The sequence below is a fragment of the Rattus norvegicus genome, chromosome 8 (genome assembly GCF_036323735.1).
Source record: "Rattus norvegicus strain BN/NHsdMcwi chromosome 8, GRCr8, whole genome shotgun sequence".
In the NCBI taxonomy this organism is placed as follows: domain Eukaryota; kingdom Metazoa; phylum Chordata; class Mammalia; order Rodentia; family Muridae; genus Rattus; species Rattus norvegicus.
In genome coordinates, this window is record NC_086026.1 from 34,089,029 (window position 1) to 34,106,720 (window position 17,692).

The 17,692-nt window shown below is 48.2% G+C and overlaps 1 long non-coding RNA gene across 1 annotated transcript; it reads left to right on the top strand.

The window, feature by feature from the left end:
- The first annotated feature begins 637 nt into the window (after positions 1-637).
- Positions 638-5,844, top strand: LOC134480005 (uncharacterized). The gene is made up of 2 exons (XR_010054106.1): positions 638-1,404; positions 4,837-5,844. It is a non-coding gene; the product is annotated as an uncharacterized LOC134480005 (long non-coding RNA).
- The last annotated feature ends 11,848 nt before the right edge of the window (positions 5,845-17,692 follow it).

Consider the following 17,692-nt stretch of genomic DNA (forward strand, 5'->3'; position numbering starts at 1 on the left):
TGGCACCATTTCCACATAAACAACATCTTTGAAGGTGACCTGGTCTTTTTCCGAGGTGCCTACCAGGGCTTGGTGTAGATTTTTAGCACTGTTTGGAAAGCCTAAAGAGATGAGATGCCATTGAATATCTTTGTTTAGTTATGAAAACAGTTTACATTCACACACACGAAATAATGTAGAGGCAATTCATTCAAATAAAATGTGCTGAACACTTATACCCAATATTACAGGGATATGGGCTGCCCAGTGGGATATGGGCTGCCCAGTGAATAGAGTGTCATGTCCTGGGGAGCTCACAGTGGCAGATAGACTGTCATGCACACTGATTATGAAATATGGTGTGAAAATAAGCCAACAGTGCACGCGTGATGGAGCAGGGGCGCGCTGCTTTTCTAGGCTAGAGAGAAAAAACTTATCACAGGAGGGACTGTTTAGACACAGAGAGACCTGAGAGGTGTTGTCAGGCCCTGGCAATGAAGGAGGGGTCCACTAGGCAAGGGAACCACTCCCAAGGCCAGGGATGCTTAGGGAACTGGCCCGGTCTCTGGAATAAGGGGGCGGGGTGGGGGGAGTTTGGCTGATGATACGGGGGTGGGGTGGGATGTGTGTGTGGGGGAGTACAGACTCCGCAGGTGGATGTTAAAATGACTCCATAAGAGAGGCGTGGCTTCCCGTCTAGAGGAGAGAGTGGCCATTTGTGGTTGGCAGGCCTGGCTAGGAGGCGTGGCTGGGCTGCGGATGCGCCCCCTTCCGATGTCTCACACACAGGCCTCTGGAGTATGGGGAGCTGGAGAGCTGCATTAGTATTATAGACACAGCGCTTTCAAACCGAGGGTGGAAATGAAATCATTAAGTGGCTCAAATGGAGTTTTGTTCTGTGCATGATTAACCCCAGGAGGGGAGTTTGGGAACAAATATACCTCCTCTACCTGTATTACAGGGGGACTGAGCCACGGTGAATTAAAAGAAAATCAAGGGCAAATTTGGGACTAGTCAGCTGTGACCAAGCCATTTGTGTAGTTAAATGGAGCTGAAAGCGCTAATAACAGCTTTGCGGGTCATGGATCTTCTGGGAGGGTAGGGCAGGAGGTGGGCTGGGCAGGTGGGCAAGGATTCTGGCCCTGGCTTGCCCAGCTAGAATTTGAAGCGGGTCTGTAACCTGTCAGCCTATTCTTGTCATCTAAGTGTGTATCACTTCCTAATGTATCCTTTTGGTTCTAGATGGAGACAGGAATCAGGGTTCAACCCGAACCATTGGTGGAGACCTTAGCTAAACCTGGAAGACGTCTAATCTGCGCACCTCTCCGCATGCCCAGGGTGAATCGCTTTACAGGGCTATGACAAGGAGGACTTGAGACAAATGCTGTTTTCCTGAACTATACCAATTGCAGTGGGACCCCTCAGGTCAGCAGATGTCTTGAGAGACCTGAGTTAGGTGGGGCTCGGACTGGCTCCTCATCAAAGGAGGAAGTTAGCTAAAACAGCTGTGGTTTGAGTGGCTCCCGTAGGCTCACAGGGAGTAACACTGTTAGGAGGTGTGGCCTTGTTGGAGGAATTGTGGCACTTGGGGTAGGCTTTGAGGTCTCAGAAGCTCAAGCCAGGCCCAATATCTATGTCTCTCTCTCTGCTGCCTGTAGATTCAGATATAGAACTCTCAGCTACCTCTTCAGCACCGTCTGCCTGCATGCTGCCCTGCTTCCTGGCAATAATGGGCCAAACCTCTGAACTGTTAGCCAGCCCCAATGAAATGTTTTTCTTTATAAGAGTTGCCATGGTCATGGTGTCTCTTCAGAGCAATAAAAACCCTAGCTAAAATGCCAGCACATAAAAATGGGGCAATTTGGTCACATGGAAAGGAACAGACGCCTAGTGATAGTGAAGTTATGCAGGCAAGTGTTCCACACAAAACAGGTGGGCAAGGGAAGACACTTAAGGAGAGGCTGAAGGCCAAGAAATATAAAGAACTAGGAGGGGCCCAGACACCAGCTCTCTAGTGGCCACTCATCTTGGTAGTATGGATGAGACGGGGGCCAAGAACACCTTCTAGGTTCTCTCAGATGGCCTAGTGGTTGTTGCGCCCTCTGGCTATTCCACCCAATAGCATCAACTGGTTCTGCTTGGTTTGAGACACTGTGTGTATGCATGGGTATATGCTTATTTTGTAGACTGCTCCAGGGAGGTGTACCCCCATCCTCCAGGGTTTTCCTCCATGGAAGCCAGTAGTAGGTCTTGGATGTGTCCTCCGATTACCCAGTAGTCTATGCAAGGCTGAAAGCTATTTTCCTAAGAGAGGGAGAAGAGCGTCTAGAGAAAACGGCAACTGTTTCTGAGAATTGGGGAACTCTGAGTGACCCATAGTGAAGTTGGACCTGCCCACCTGCTTCATCTTTCCTGGTTGTCACAGAGGATGATGTCATCCACTTCTGAATTTTCCAATGGACCATATCATTGCTATTCATACCAGGGCAGAGGATATCCCTGAGCTCTCTTCCCACTCCTGGCAATACTTGCTAAACACTCAAGGAAGGACAGAGCCACTGGTCGTGACTCCAGCCTGGGTGTTGGCATCTCTCCTGCTGTCCTCTCCCTGGTGCTCCCCTGAATCCTGGGTCTCATCTCTCCTAGCACTGCCTGTTTGTGTCCTCACACATCACGTGTTGGGGGTTGTGTGTAGGGATTGGGCATGGAGGCCAGCTTAGTGAGTGTGGAATGGATCATGTGGGGAGAGAAGGGCAGGGCAACAACTCTATTTTGTAGCTAGGGCATCGGAAGGTTTACAAGGAGCTGTGTACTTTCTAGCAGAAAGGCCTTTGTCTGAGAGGGGCCATATAGCATATATACAGTGGCCATGGACTCTCGGTGGCTTGATCTTGAGCAACTGTTCAACCTCACTGTAGTCCAGGTTCATAGTCTCTTTGTGAAGTTCAAGCTAGAGAACCACTGTCAATGGTACAGCGGGCGTCTGACACATGGCAAACCTCAGACCAGGACAGGTACGGTGACTCCTATCCATATGTGCCTAGGAAAGGGGTCTGTCCTGCGCTTTCTAGCTGCAATGACTGCAGGGCATTGCTCCTCACATCTGTGAACCATCTCAAAAGCCTTTTTGCAACAGGAGGAATGACCTTGTTATTCCTCAAGGGGATCGTTACTGTCCTCCAGGCCCGTAAATTTTCAGAATGGAGATCATAGGGGCCTCTAAGAGTTTCAAAGAGCCACACATACCCAGGGGAAATAAGCTTTAAGGACAGAGGCACAGAGAGTGCTTGCTTAGCTTGCTGATGGGCATCTGGGAACTAGTGTGGCCAGAAAAGGGTTTTTCCTGGAAAAGGTCCAGGAAGTGTCTCCTATTCCTTGAGTCCAGCTTGTATGCTCCCCAAAGAGATGCTCTTGGGACAGGGTGCTGTTTCTCCATCTTCTTTCCTAGTGGGGAAGCTCTGCCTTCCCGGGTCTGTGTTCCAGGCAAGAGGATGGTGTTATGATGACCACATATGGCCAGCAGAGGGCGGTGTCGATCCAGCAGTGCCTTTGCCACACTTGGAGCCCAGGGTGTGAATTGCTCAGATTTCCCCCAACGAATAGACAGTACCCAAGCCACGAACATGCTCCCATCAGTGCCCACACCCAGCTCTGTCTTGCCATTCCAGTGAGGCAAGTTCCTGTGTTTACTCAGGATGGAGGGGAAGCAGAGACCAGCAAGCAGTCTTCCCCTCTCTGGCTGGGAGAGGTGCTCTGGCTACTGTGTCTGCTCAGCTGGGCCCTGTCAGGAGCTGGCTCCGGGGAAATAAATTCACTGGCTATTGAGTACAGACTCAGGCTGCGGCTGTGCACTACTCTAGACTCGCCATTGGCGTGCCCAGCCAGGTGGGATGCCCTGAGAGGATGTTGTGGGGAGGCATATCCTAGGGCTCAGGAACTTGCTTTGGGAACCTGTGTCTAGGGTGGACTTGTTGAGAGTCTGGGATGAAGTACTGCTCTGAGACTTTGGCCTCCAATCCTATGAAGAGAGGGTTTGCTGAAAATGCAGGGCACAACCCTGGTTCATTTTGCTGTCAGGCTTGGGAGGGAGACAGGGGCACTTGCTTTTTTCAGTCTCCTCTTTTAGGGTTAAAATACATGCTAGTGTCAAAACAGAAAGGTCTGGAACACTGGGGAAGATATTTATAAGAGGGCTATTTGGGGGGATTAATCTTGTTTCAGTGGGCTTCCCCTCCCACAGAGCCCCTGCCCCCCAGTGTCTGTCACTGTGGCTCTTCCATAAACATCTTGACTTTATGGTAGCTTTATTTTTTTTTTTTTTCTATTTTTCGGAGCTGGGGACCGAACCCAGGGCCTTGCGGTTGCTAGGCAAGCGCTCTACCACTGAGCTAAATCCCCAACCCCGGTAGCTTTATTTTAATATACATTCTAATATCTAATGCAGTTCAGTGTTAACAGAACTTTTAGGCCTTTACCTATTCAGAGAGTGAGAGCGAGAGCGGAGAGCGAGAGGGAGAGCGAGAGGGAGAGCGAGAGCGCGCTCATCTTGGACTCCACAGCAGGGAAGGGCCAGTCCTAACATCAGGGGAGGTAGCACCGAGGCTGCGGGACAGGGGCTGTCTGGCGTACACCAGCACAATTGCACTTTCGTCCTTGCCATAAGTAAATCTTGGCCGCTAGCTTTGTCTGTGTCCTTGTGGAAATTCTTCCCCTTCAGGAGCACAGGAACCAAGCGTGCTGCCACAGTTGGGATCAGAAGAAATTTGAAAGGATGCGTTTCCCTATGACGCCTTTAACTCCTGAGCCCACAGGACAGTCTGCTGCTTCTGATTCCCACCCCTCAATTTCTTTTGCCAGGTACCCGGGGCTGTTCTGCTGCACTGTGGTCCAGGAGAGTTAGCAAAGAGAGAGACCGGCAGAGAAACACTGTGGATTTAACTTGGTCTAGAGGAGCCTTGTGAGCTTTCAGCTTGAGCTGATTCTGGCCTTCCCCAGCTCAACTCCCGCCCCCCCGCCCCCCCCCCCCTGTTCTCCATTGTTGAGAGCCTTTAGGTTTCCAGCTTCTTTGGAGTTCTTCCTGCAAGAGAGAGACCACACAGTTGGTGTGTGTGTGTGTGTGTGTGTGTGTGTGTGTGTGTGTGTGTGTATCCATTCACATTGCAGACACATGCATAGCATGTGTTTGTGCACACACATTTCGTTACACTGGGGATGCAATAGTACCTTGTGGAGTGAAGGATGCACAAAACATTTCCCCTGACTTTTTACTGCTCTGCTTCCTTAGGGCCATGGTGCTACACACTGGAGAGCTGTGTGGCAACACGGGTGAAGAGATAGAAGCAGGAGGACCTGTCCAGGATGCTAGCCTTTCTCTTGCTCTAAACATGGCCCAGTCCCTTGACCCCGTTGGGTCTGGAGACAGTAATGCAGCTGCAATGGTAGCGGAGGAGTTGGGAACACACTAGCTTAGCAAAGCTGGTGCTTACTGCACGAGATGTCCAACCCCTCTCCCTGAATCCCTTTCTCTAGGGAGAACAGTCAAGTCATCCCATGTGTGGGGGCCTTAGCGTATTCCTCTGACAATGAGACTGTCAAAGAGTCCCTCTATCTAGAGCCAATCCTGACAGAGTGCAGGTAGAGCCTAGAGGAGGGAAGTCTCTCATGCCTTGACTCATACCCCCATTTCCTCTCCTGCTTTGTGGGCCTAGCCAAAACCTTGATGTGAAACTCTGCTCTGTTCATCCCTCTGACAGCTGTTTGGTCTCTTGTCTTCAAGTTGAATTTAGGCAACCATGGGCAGCCTGATGTTGGGAGTTATTGTATACTCAGCATATAGTATACATTCAATAAATTGAATCCAAGATATCAAAGGTTCATTGTCTGTGCGACCTCTCTAAATCTACAGATAAAATAAGGATAATAGTTCTGCATTGCAAGGCCAGAGCAAACGTATGCATTACTTCTTGTAATTGCAAATACAGGGGTCTCAGTGAATAAATGTGGCTACAGCCAGTGTAACTTTGACAGAGTAGTAGTTTCCCTTCCTACCACTTCTTAGATTTTTAATAAACAAACAAACAATCCCCCTCAGAACAGTTTCAATGGAGGTATTTGTATTTTGAAAGAACGGCGTTTTAGAAGCAAGGTTGCCAACCAACAACCTGAAATCCTGGAAGGAATAAATACATCACATGTTTCCCTTATCAGAAAGAGAAAACACCGCAGCACTGGCAGAGGCTCTTGCCCAGAGTCCCCAGATCTGAGACTCCTCCCATTTCAACCCCAGAAACTGATTGGCAAGTACCTTTCGTGCAAGTAATGCCTCTCTTCCCGTAGCAAGCTGTCAGAGGGCAGGAGCTGTGTACCGTACCATGTCATGATGCCTGGCTGCTTCTGCACAAAGTTTAGATGGAGACGTGCTATCTCCAGAGATCTTCTAACTCCTGTGGCTGCCCCAGGCAAGCCACCTGGGAGGGTTCCGCTCACTGCCACAGCCTGAACCTTGCCTGGAGACGTCTTTCTTTCTCCTGGAACTCTGTATGTATCTTTGGTTAGCACCCCACCAGCCCCCACTCTGTTTTAAACATACTACTCACCTTTAAGTCCCGACCCACACTCTGCACCCTCTGCTTGGAATCTTCTATCTTTCCTCATTGCTCCCAGCATTACATCAAGCTGCAAATCCGTTTCCGTACTCCATAGTCGTCCATGTAATTTTTTTATGTTTAATTTCCTCCATTTATGTGCATGTCGCATGCACGGCCTTGCAAATCTCCTTGGAGTGATGTCTGGGCTCTGCCATCTTTAAAGGGTGTTTAGTAAAGCCTGAATGACTCAGCTATCACACTGAAAGGCCAAGCAGTTGCCTGTTATATTCCTAGACCCAGGCTAACACTACTCGCTGTCTGGAGAGCTAATACCTTCTCATGAGTTAGCTTTATACCCCACTCAGTGTGTCTGCACTGTGCTTCGTTCCTTGAGTGTCATTCTGTCCTAGGAATGTCCACATCAAGGTCCCCTGACATGAACTCTGGCAGTGCAAGGTAGTTTTCTGAAGATCTTTTCGGTGCCTGTTTGTATAGTGGTTCCTTTGGGATTGCTGTTTATAGCCACGGAGGAACATGGCAGACATCCCTATGAGACAATGGAAGGCTCAGAGGAAAGACTCAGGGTGCAAAGCTTTGGCAGAAACTCCATTTTCCACTCCCTCTTATCCTCATCTATACAGCTCATCTGTTTACCTGATAATACTCACCATGCACCCTCTCTCTGCATTCTCTATGATCTTTTTTTTTTTTTTGCCTTTCGGCATATATTATCTTCAATGTCACTATTCCCATCAAGATATTCCACTCCCCTCCTCCATCCTTTATGATTTAGAGGAAGAGAGTACAGGTAGACCCCTGGTACATACAACCAGGCTTATTAAGATTGGGGAATTATTCTTCTGAGACAGGTTTCTCCCCAGCGACTCCATGCTAGCTTTGAGTACTGATGACTGGCTATTTTTTGATTGTTAGGACACCTCTCCTCCTTTTAACCTGCAGTTTTGCCCAGGTGCTGCCTAGACACCCTGGCTCTCTCCATCACACTTTGTCATTTCTGGCCATAAGGGACATCTCTTTATGGAACCTTTGGTTGCATTTATACAGAGCCTTTGTTTATTGATGACCTGGTTATTGATGATTTGGTCCATACACACAAAACAGCACTTAGACCAGAAAAAATTGTGTTCAGTTTATTCATAACTTAAGTTTTGATGAGGGAGAAAGAATATTAACAAGACATCTTAGCTCTGCATGTCTTAGATGTGTGATTAACAGCTAGTTATTATTTTCCTGAGTCATCGAAGAAATATATATCTATGTCGGCAACAAACTACTCAACTATTGATTTCTCCCCTGCTGATTGGTTAGTGTGATTGAAAGACCAGGGACTGAGGAACACAATTCCAGAAACTTCCATGAAGGAGAGGAATGTGAGGGTTGTACTCACAGTTGTCTCTCCAGTTACTTGGCACAAGGAAGGGCGATGAGCAAATGTGTAAAGGCTTCTGGGAAAGTTTGGAGCACATACCACACTATGGGGCTCTAATGAATGGTGACAGCAAGGACAGGGTGTTAGGGTTTCTTTTCAAGAGATGCTGAGGGCAGCTAATGGCAAAGTCTGACTGTAGCTTATACCAACCAGGCACGACATAAGAGAGGCACTTAGTTCTCACTTCAGCTGTGAGGGTGCAGATGGGTGTTGCAAGCCATAGACAAAGGAGCAGAGAAATCATGAAGGGATGATACCAGGAGAGGGATGTGGGTCTTTGGTGAGTGGTGTTAGGAATAAATGACAGCCCAGACCAATAATGGCTGAACAAAGAAACCATGCCATCCCCTGACACCACAGCATTTGGAATCAGGCTAACTGCCGGTGAGGACATTGTGGTTGCCTCTTTCTATCCTCTTTCGGCATCTCCAAAAAATCCACTTGTCCTGTGTATTCTTGTGGACAGTCTACGGCGGCAAGATGGCAGCCTTAGCTCCAAGCACCGCATCACGGTATCCTAAGAACAAGGGAATCTTCTCTTAGGGTGGCTCTCTTTTGTTAACTGGTGTGTTTTTCACTGGGATAAGGCAGGGTCCTTTTTTTTGTCTCTATAGTTAACAAAGGGCAAGGAAGGAATCAGGCTTCTGTGATGAGCCTAGACTAGCAGTTGGATATATTTGCGGGCTATGATTCTGATACAAGGAAAGGGAGAAGATTTGGCTACCGGATGGAAGCAGACAGCCTCAGGTGTGAGGCTTGGGGAAGAGACAGCGTGTAGAGCTGTGGCTGTGGCTACTCTGTAGAGTGGGGACAGGGCTGGCCATATGACTATGCCATGCCCACCTGTGGGACATGGGGTGGGGTCAGGACAACAGAGAACCCTGACTAGGAGAGCAAGGAGCAGGCTTGGTTCCAGCTGTGGCAGGCATTGATTTGGGACTTGGGCCACTAACTTTTGGGCTACGTCATAGCAGGGTTGATGCTAATGATGATGTTGGTAGCAGGTGACAGTGACTACTTCAGAGCACTGAGTGCCTGTATGATGATATCCCTCAGCCCCCAGAGCGCTTCTGATGTTGGCACTTTCCACATCTGTATTTCACAGATGGTGCTGCTGAGCTCAGGGGCCTGAGGAACTGCGGTGAGAGCGTGTAGACGATCAACGATGGAGATACTAACGCTGGCCGTCTGGCTCCTCCCCCGGCATCCCATCACTAAGTGGGCCACCTCTTGGAGGATGGGAAGCTTGTATGGACAAACTGGAATAGAAAGAATGTTTCCCAATTCTGGGCTCTGAGCATCTTGCCAGAAACACTCATGGGCACTGAAGTCTCAGTAGCAGGTGAAAGAAAGTCCCTTCTGTGATCTAGTGAGGACAGGGGGAGACACAAGCCAATTTGTAGATAGACGATAGATGACAGATAGATGACAGAGTCAGGTGACAAATGAGAGGCAGATGATTCATGTTAGATGACGCATAAAATGTCTGTGGCACGACCTGCTTTGAAATAGTGACGTGGAAGGCCTGGGAGTAGACTTAAAGGTGATTCGTGCTAACTATGGCTGATCGCCTGAGATCACTCCCCAGGACCCACACCTTAGAAGGGGAGGACAGGGTTTGAAACGTCGTCCTCTGATCTCCACAGGGTCACACAATAAGAATATTTAAACGAGCCACAAAGAGTAAAGTAGAAGCCAGGCACAGCGACAGAACCTGGAAGCTGTGGAAGTGGAAATGACCCTATGCAGCAAGTTCAAGGTCGGTTGGAGGTTCATAGTAAGACTCTGCCTCCACAAACCAGTGAATGGCTAAGAGTCCAGCTCCGTGGTAGAGCACTTGTCTGGCGTGCACAAGGCTCTGAATTCCATCCACAATAATTCTAAGTGAGTGGTGCATTTTCAGTGGCATGGTTGAAGTAGTAGGAGAGTGTAGCCAAGCCCTACCTGTTAGAGATGTCACTTGGACAAAGTGACAAACTAGAACGGAAAGGGGGTGTGGCTTGAGGAGAGGCCAGTGAGCATAATGTGGGTGAGGATGGACAGCAAGGGAGTGATCACAATTCCAGAATGCTATGTTTCTAAGATACACAGTTAGGGGAACCAAAGATCCTATGATCTGCTTGGAGATTTCCAAGATCAAGTTTTCTCATCTATTAAATAACAGTGTGGCCAACACTCAAAGGTATTGTCGAGATCTGATGCGATCTTTGTAAATGCAGCTTGAAGCAGTAGGGCAGCAATTAACACCGACCCCACCACTAACCACTACCCTATTCCTATCCACAGCCCTAACCCCATAAATAACCCAACCCCAACTCTAACCCCAACTCTGACCCCAGCCCTAAACCTAATCCCAACCCCCAAACTAGTACTAACCCTAACTCTAATCCTAACCTTAACACTACCACTAGCCCTAACCCCAGCCCTAATAATATCAACTCTAACCCCAACTCCAACGCTAAGCCCAACCCTAATTCTAATCCCAACTGTAATACTACCACTAACTACAACCCTAACCTCAGCCTAACCCTAACCATCTCCTGAGAGGTGAAAAGCCTTCTCTCTCTTGGATGGAGAGTGAATTTGCATTTCTTCAGCCTATAGCCAACACTTAGAACTTGACCTTCTGGAATCCTCACCTCCCAGAGTGGACAAATGTGTGTTAATCTCATTTAATCAAAATTGAAACTAAAGTTTCAGAACTTGGGGGTTGGGAGTAACCACGAATAGGAAGCCCCGCCTTCAGCACAACTGTTAGATTCAGATCCTGTTTTCAAAGGGAAGGATGGTGTATTGGTGGAGGCGGAATGTAGTGAGGTCAGGGGTTAGATTTTAAAGGTCAAGGGTCAGTAAGCAAAGATGTGCTTCTTTAGAACAGTCTCTGCTATGGCCACCCAAGCAATTTCTTGCAGTAAAATACAGCATTAAAGACTTCAGATTAACTCATGATGAAATTCGCATCGAATGCTCAGGGCAGATGCTATCCATAGCAGAGAGGCTTAGGAAAATGGGGCAAAAGTCATTACGTAGCAGTGATGGTAACCACAGACGAAAGAATGGGGAAGTTCAGCTAAGCTCCCAGAGCCGGCTGCATCTGTGACAGTGGCCATAGAGAGGTAGAGTGGAGAGCAGGTAAGTGTGGGGCTCCCACCAACGAGGAACTGCCATTCCCAAGGCATAGTTGTCACCATCCAGAGGAGTCTGGACACAGTGGCACCAGCCATGTTCACCACCAAACCCCACTGGCCTACACTCTCACACTTCCAAGGATTTCTTAGTCTTTTTTCCCCCAAACAACAAATGTTTCATTTTGGCTTTGAAAGTGTCAGAGGGCTGGGAAACTTAACACACATCCAATATGTGTCGTTGGCAACTTAACAGAAAGCATTTCTGTAGGAGTCATTTAAGGGCAGTCCTCAGCCTTGTTCATGTGAGTTCGTGATGCAGCCACCCATCTGCAAGTGTGTGTGGAAGGAACTTCTCCATCCTGGGTTCTTTCTCCCTTTGTTCTGTTTCTCGGAGGAATCTCTGGTTCACTCTTTGACATCCGTCTCAGCTTTAGTTGATCTTGGAAAGGTTCATCGATGCTGAGTTTGCATGTTGATAGGAAACAGAATTGAGGCCGGAGCAGAGGGGAAGAGGGTGAGGAGGCAGAAATGAGAAGCTGAGCCCCCAATCTCCTGCCGCAGGCCAAGGGCCATGGTAGCTGGTGGCTTTTATCAACATTATCATGCAATATTCCTAGCCTGCTTTGTCTTTCTTTGCATTTTATCAATACCACTGGCAGATCCTGCTGTCCCTTTCTGCCGGTTTATTAATATTGCCCTCTGATCTATGGGTAGCTGCCACACTTTATATTCCAGCCCCATCCCGTCTTCTCCAAACTCAGACACCATATTTAATTAGATTTTCTCCCTGGCTCAGGCAAACAGAAATTGAACTCCCCGTATATCTCTATTGCTCTGGAGCTTACGTCTGACAGAAGCAGACAGCTCTCTTTCCCTCTCTGGCTCTCCCTCTTCGGCTCCATCCCTACCCACGACATGGATATCATGGCACGAGCACACTTTTAAGTTCATATTTGCCTCCAAACTCTGAAACTCTTCTCTTCATCACCCATGGCCGTCCAGAAGAGCAGTGGCCCAGAGCTTCAGGCGATGGGAACTTTTTGATCTTCTTGAAGGTGTTAGGCGAGACCTATGTGTTGGCCCGGGTGGGGTAGGGGTGGGGGGAGTGGAGGAGGTAGAAGGGATGGGAACTCTCTCCAGTTAGGAGATGGCATGATCCTATGACTTTATGCTCATGGAGATGGAATAGATTTGTTACCTGAAAGGAAAACATCGTGATATTTGCAGAATGGTTCCATGAGGTGGCACTGCAGAAACGACTTGATGCATATAAGGAAGGCTGGGTTATCATTTTTGCTTGTCCCTGGAAGGGACTCTTAGAAACAACCTCTTCCCTCCAAAAAACCCAATCTACAGCCGAGACTCAGTTTCCTCGTCTGTCAAGTCAGGATAACGGCAGCTGTGCAATGTATGTTCCGTCGTTGTGACCTTTGAGTGAAACCAGGTGTGTCGCCATGCTCCGTAATATGTGATGTTCCTTAGATCAGGCACATCCGCTTGCAGTGAAACCTTGATTTATTACTCCTAAGTGACATGCGTTAGAAGATGATAAAAGAAGTCTTACTGACGGTGAGATGAGTTTTATTTTCATTATCCAAGAGGTTCCTTGTAAGGAGCTCCTCCTGCCTGAACACGTAGATGGATAGGGAGCAGAAGGGATTTAGGAACTCAGGGTACTACAATGAAAATTAGAACAGCAACTAAGCCGGGAGGGAAAGACGGAAAGAGAGAGAGGGAAGGGAGCAGCAGGCAGGGTGGTTTACCCACAGTCCTTGGTTAAAGTTTGAGATCTCTGCATAACAATATGTGGAAATACATAGAGTTACCATAGTGAAAGCTTGAGGTATCAAATGCAAAGCACCTCAAAGCATCCCTGGAGGGCAGATGGGTCCATGTGCTACCCCAACTGCTATGAAGGAGTCTGAGAAAAATTCCCTTCTCCCAACAGGCAGAGCTATCCCATTCCTGCCCCAGACCCCAGCTCTTAGCGTGTGGTTTTGAGATTGTGAGGTTAAGCAAAGGGCATGCAGAAGGCTGAGGGCTGACACAGTGACAGAATGAGAAACACAGGGATGTGGCTCTGGGTTGGGCAAGGGGCTGGGGAATCAGACTGATGTGTGCTGCAGGTCAGGCTGTCTCACCTAGCACCATGACCCCTGGTTTGACATCACTGTCTCTGAGCCCTAGATCTTCATGAGAGGGGAACAAGAACCTGCAGTGTAGGGTCGTAAGACTCAATGGAGTTGTGTGGTGGTGATGGTAAGAGAGTATCTGGCCTACACTGGGCCCTGAAGCACTTCATTGACACAAGACTCGGCACCCTCAGAGATGAGGTTGGGAGGAGAGGTCAAAGTGCCAGCTTGGGTGTGACTTTCAGGGAGTTGGTTTTGTGTTATTGACTCCACAGCATCGTCATTTGGGGAGACACGTGGAGGAGGTGGGGCAGAAGGACATGAAGGCATTGAAGCTTTCCAGGTAAACTCATAGGCCTTCAGGAATGCCTGGGACAGAACCTTCCTACTTCCCTGGGCATCTCTGCTGTGGTGGTGTGGCTGGGGCCCACCGTTGCTTAGAGCCCTTGAGATCACTCTGCTATGTTTCCGAGGCAGGGTAACTGTGGAAACAGGTTTCCCTGTCCAAAGGACCTGACGCATGGTGAAGCTGGCTCTCGAAGTGACATCTAGTCTAGGTCTTTCTCAGGATGGTTCAACAGCACTTCACAGAGGACCTCATGAAAAGGGTGAACTGAGTGAGCTTTTTGTTTTTTCCTAATTAGGCAAAGTAACCTTTGTAGGTCAGGATGTGTGGTTGAAGCCTTATTTCTTGCTTAGGTAACAGCCCGAAGTGCTTTGCATTTGACGCTATATGTCTGATCCACCCCACAGTGATTCAGGAACTTAGGATCTTTCATTGTGTGGCTCTGTATACCTGTGTGTCTCTACCTTTTCCTGTGAGTGACAGATAGAGAGCTAGGAGGTACACGGAAGCTTCTTTGAAGCCCGGAAAAGGATTCTAACCGTTCTAACCACGTTCCATGGCTGAGAGCTCATGTGTGTGGTCATACGCTACCACGACGGAGAGGCCGGAAAATACACGTGTCTCCCTAGTTCACAAGGCCTGTATCTAAGACAGAAGCCATGCTAGTCACAAACACTGTGTTTATTATGTTGATCCTACACGTAAATTCCAATGATAGTTCAATTGGCACTGTAAGAGATTAACAAGAACAATAAAATATAACAATCACACCAACATTTTGTAATACAGTCTATTGAAAACATAAAAACTTACTTCCCTCCTCCTTGGGATTTCCGGTTATTGTTTTCAGGTGTCAGTTGATAATGGGTAACTAAAGCGACAGAATGCAAAATTCCAGGTAGGGGATGGACAGTTGTGTAACCTCGCTGTGTTTCCAGGAAGCAAAGGAAAGCAGACAGGCACCAGGGTGCTGGAGGTTAGCTGACAACCTCCTTTCCATGCAGACACACACACCCTGTTCTCCGGGGGAGTCTCTCTCCTTGAGTCTTCCTGTAGCATCTTAAGAACTAGAATGGAAATGTATCTATCTTCAGGATACAAGAGACAGTAGGAACAAGATTAACTACGGTAAGAAACAACAGCTTGGGTGGTCCCAGCAGGCAGATAGACACACTGTAGCCCTGGAACGGATGGCGCCAGGAGGAACTGCCATGTGAGAATGCTCTATTTGGTAGGGAGGTTCTCTCTTGTTTGGACCCGGCCTCAGTACACAGAATGTCCTGCCCACTGTTTTGCAGAGTGCTTTCCCTACCCTGAGGGACACTCCTTCCCTGCCACCCTCGATGGTGACATTCGAGGAAGACCTGAGGACCCTGCCTGTTTTCTGATGGTGAGAGCTTTTCACTTGCAGGAACTCACCGGTCAGACAGTAGTCTCTTTGGTTCTCTGTTCCCTCTGTACTTGGTGGATGTCACATCAGCTCCAATATAAGCTAGCATCAACACCTGAATTCTGAATTCTTTCCCAAGAGTTAGTGTGCTTACCTTCTTTTTCTCCATGCCTTTATGTCTGGTTAATGGTGGCTACCATGAGCCAGACGAAGGTGGGGAAAATCTATTGCTTTGATGAAGTTGTCATATCAAAGTACTAAGAAATGGGGCACTTCCATAACAGATACCCCCGGAGCCTGAAGGCCTCGGTTTTAAGTGTCCAGGGGTTGTTCTTGCTGAGATGGGGTGGGGTGAGTGGAGAGCTGATTGTCGCCACTCTCCTGGAGCCTAGACTGCCACCAACATTTGGTCTTCCCTGACGCCAGCGTTCCATGTGGTGTTTCCATGTGGTACATTCTCTGCAGACCTGTCTCTATGTCCAAAGTATCCCCCCCACCCCCTTCACACAGACACTAGGCACGTTGGATAGGACCAATTCTAGTCCCAGAATGACGTCATCTTACCTAACCTTACCTGTGAAGTCCCATTCTGAGACACCGAAGGGGAGGCCCTACCTTTCCTTGGATCTTTGTGACAGGTCTGGGTCCCCCTGCTAAGCTGAGGATGGTTGCAGGACCTTTCTTCCTCAAAGCCCCCTTTACTTTTTTATCTCTACTCCCGACCTTCCGTGACCCAGACATCTGAATTCTTTTCAAATTTTCTTCTTGGAAAGGCAGGGGATGGAGCGAGGAGGAGAGAAAATTAGCGTATGGTGTGCTGAGTACCCGCTCTGTGCCAGCCACCATCGCAGATCCTGATTCTCTTTTAGCGAAGTGTTGAGATTCTGTGAAATAGGACCCAGCATCGCCAGGAGGGGAGAGATTTCCCTCCATCAGCCTCTGCGGCAGGCACAAGCCTGCTAACCTTTTCAAACCTCTGTTCCCACATCAGCTTCTGGGTGAACCTCCCCGAATACCCTATTTAAAACCAGACTGCTCCAGCCTTTCTGCTCTCTCCTTCCTATGTACTCCCTACCCCCAGCCTTTATCGTACCCCCTCAGGGACCACCTTGTTTATTATTTTTAAAGTTTTGGTTAGTGCTGTGGGACCTCAGAGATAGGGATGTTGGCTGTTCTGGGTATCAAGATACCCAGGACAGTATTGGGGATATTGAGACACGTCCATGGAATGCCTGCTACAGGGGTGACTTGGAAGTGTCTGAAGGCAGGAGTTTGGGGACTGGATCAGAATCCAAAGGAAGCAGAGTGTCTGGCTCTGGTCGGGGCCCCAGCTTTTCTGAGTGGGTGATGTAAAGGAAGACACTTTCCAGTTTTTCAGCTTTCTTATTGGAAAACAGGGACATCAGCAGAGTCCTCTTCTCCTGTGGTTGGGATTAACCAGCCGAGTATGTAATGAAGGGATTAGCAGAGGGCCGGCATGCTGAAGGGCCCAGTGGACACTGCTTTTATCAGAGGTTGTTAATAACACTAATTAACACACTAACTAGCACAGGAGAGACACTCACTGAGCATTCTTATGTCTTTTCACTGTTGATTTGTTTTGAATTTGACTCTTAATTTGAATCAGTCCATTTTTTGAGGTGCGACTATGTACTTCAGAAAGAACAGAGCTAACGGTTCTAAAGATTCATGGTATCAAAATCTACTTGGTTTTAGTGGGAACCTTAAGTTGATGGCGTCACAACTGGGGTTGACGTGTGGAAGAGACGCAAAGCTTCAGAGGCTGAGATAGCCCGAACTTGCTCTCAACAGACTCAGTTCACTTTGTAAGTTCAATGTCAAAACCTTGCGGGGTTGCAGCCCATAATGCCTTAACCACCTTCTGTTTGGCCTTGCCCATTTAAAGTCCCACCACCTCCTGATTTCACTGCACTGAGGATGAAGCTTCTAGCACTGTAATAACCTTTATGAGGCTGCGCTTAAACCATATTTTCATCTTGGAAGTCATGAGCTAACTCTGTAGGCATATTCCACTTTAAATTCTAGGTCTCTCATGTATCCAGGAAGCTCAGCTGTGAGCACACTAGACGAGTGACAGGACACCTGGTTTGCAAATCCAGCCTGGACCTCTCCTAGCTGGGTCCCCTCAGATGAGTGATGGTCTTGGCCTAGCGATCTGTATCGAAATGGATACTTGGATTTATTTCTTGGCATGATATCTGAAGGTCTAAAGTTGAAGCCGCCACAGAATTGAGATAGAGATGAAACTGCTTAGAGGAGCAGATACCCATTTTTGATTTTCAGTTAGACAGAGAGACTGAGAGGTGTAAAATGTAAGCTCCAACTGTTCCTGATACTGTTCTTCTTAGTGCTGCCCAGCTATCGGGGCCCCTAGGTTCTGCTACCTCTGGCCAACAAGTATTTGTCCAGGTTGAATTCTCCTTTGACCCTAGGAAAGTCTATGACACACTTCTGGCCTGGACACTTGGCTTCTTGACTTAAGTGTGTGTGTGGCTGGGGAGATGCCCAGTGGTTAAAACAGTTTCGGCTCTTGAAGAGGACCCAGGTTTAGTTCCGAGCACCCACATCAGGCTGTACACGACTGTCTGCAACTCCTGATCAAGGGGATGGACTCTTCTGGACTCCCTAGGTGCCTGCGCGTGTGTACACATACACACAC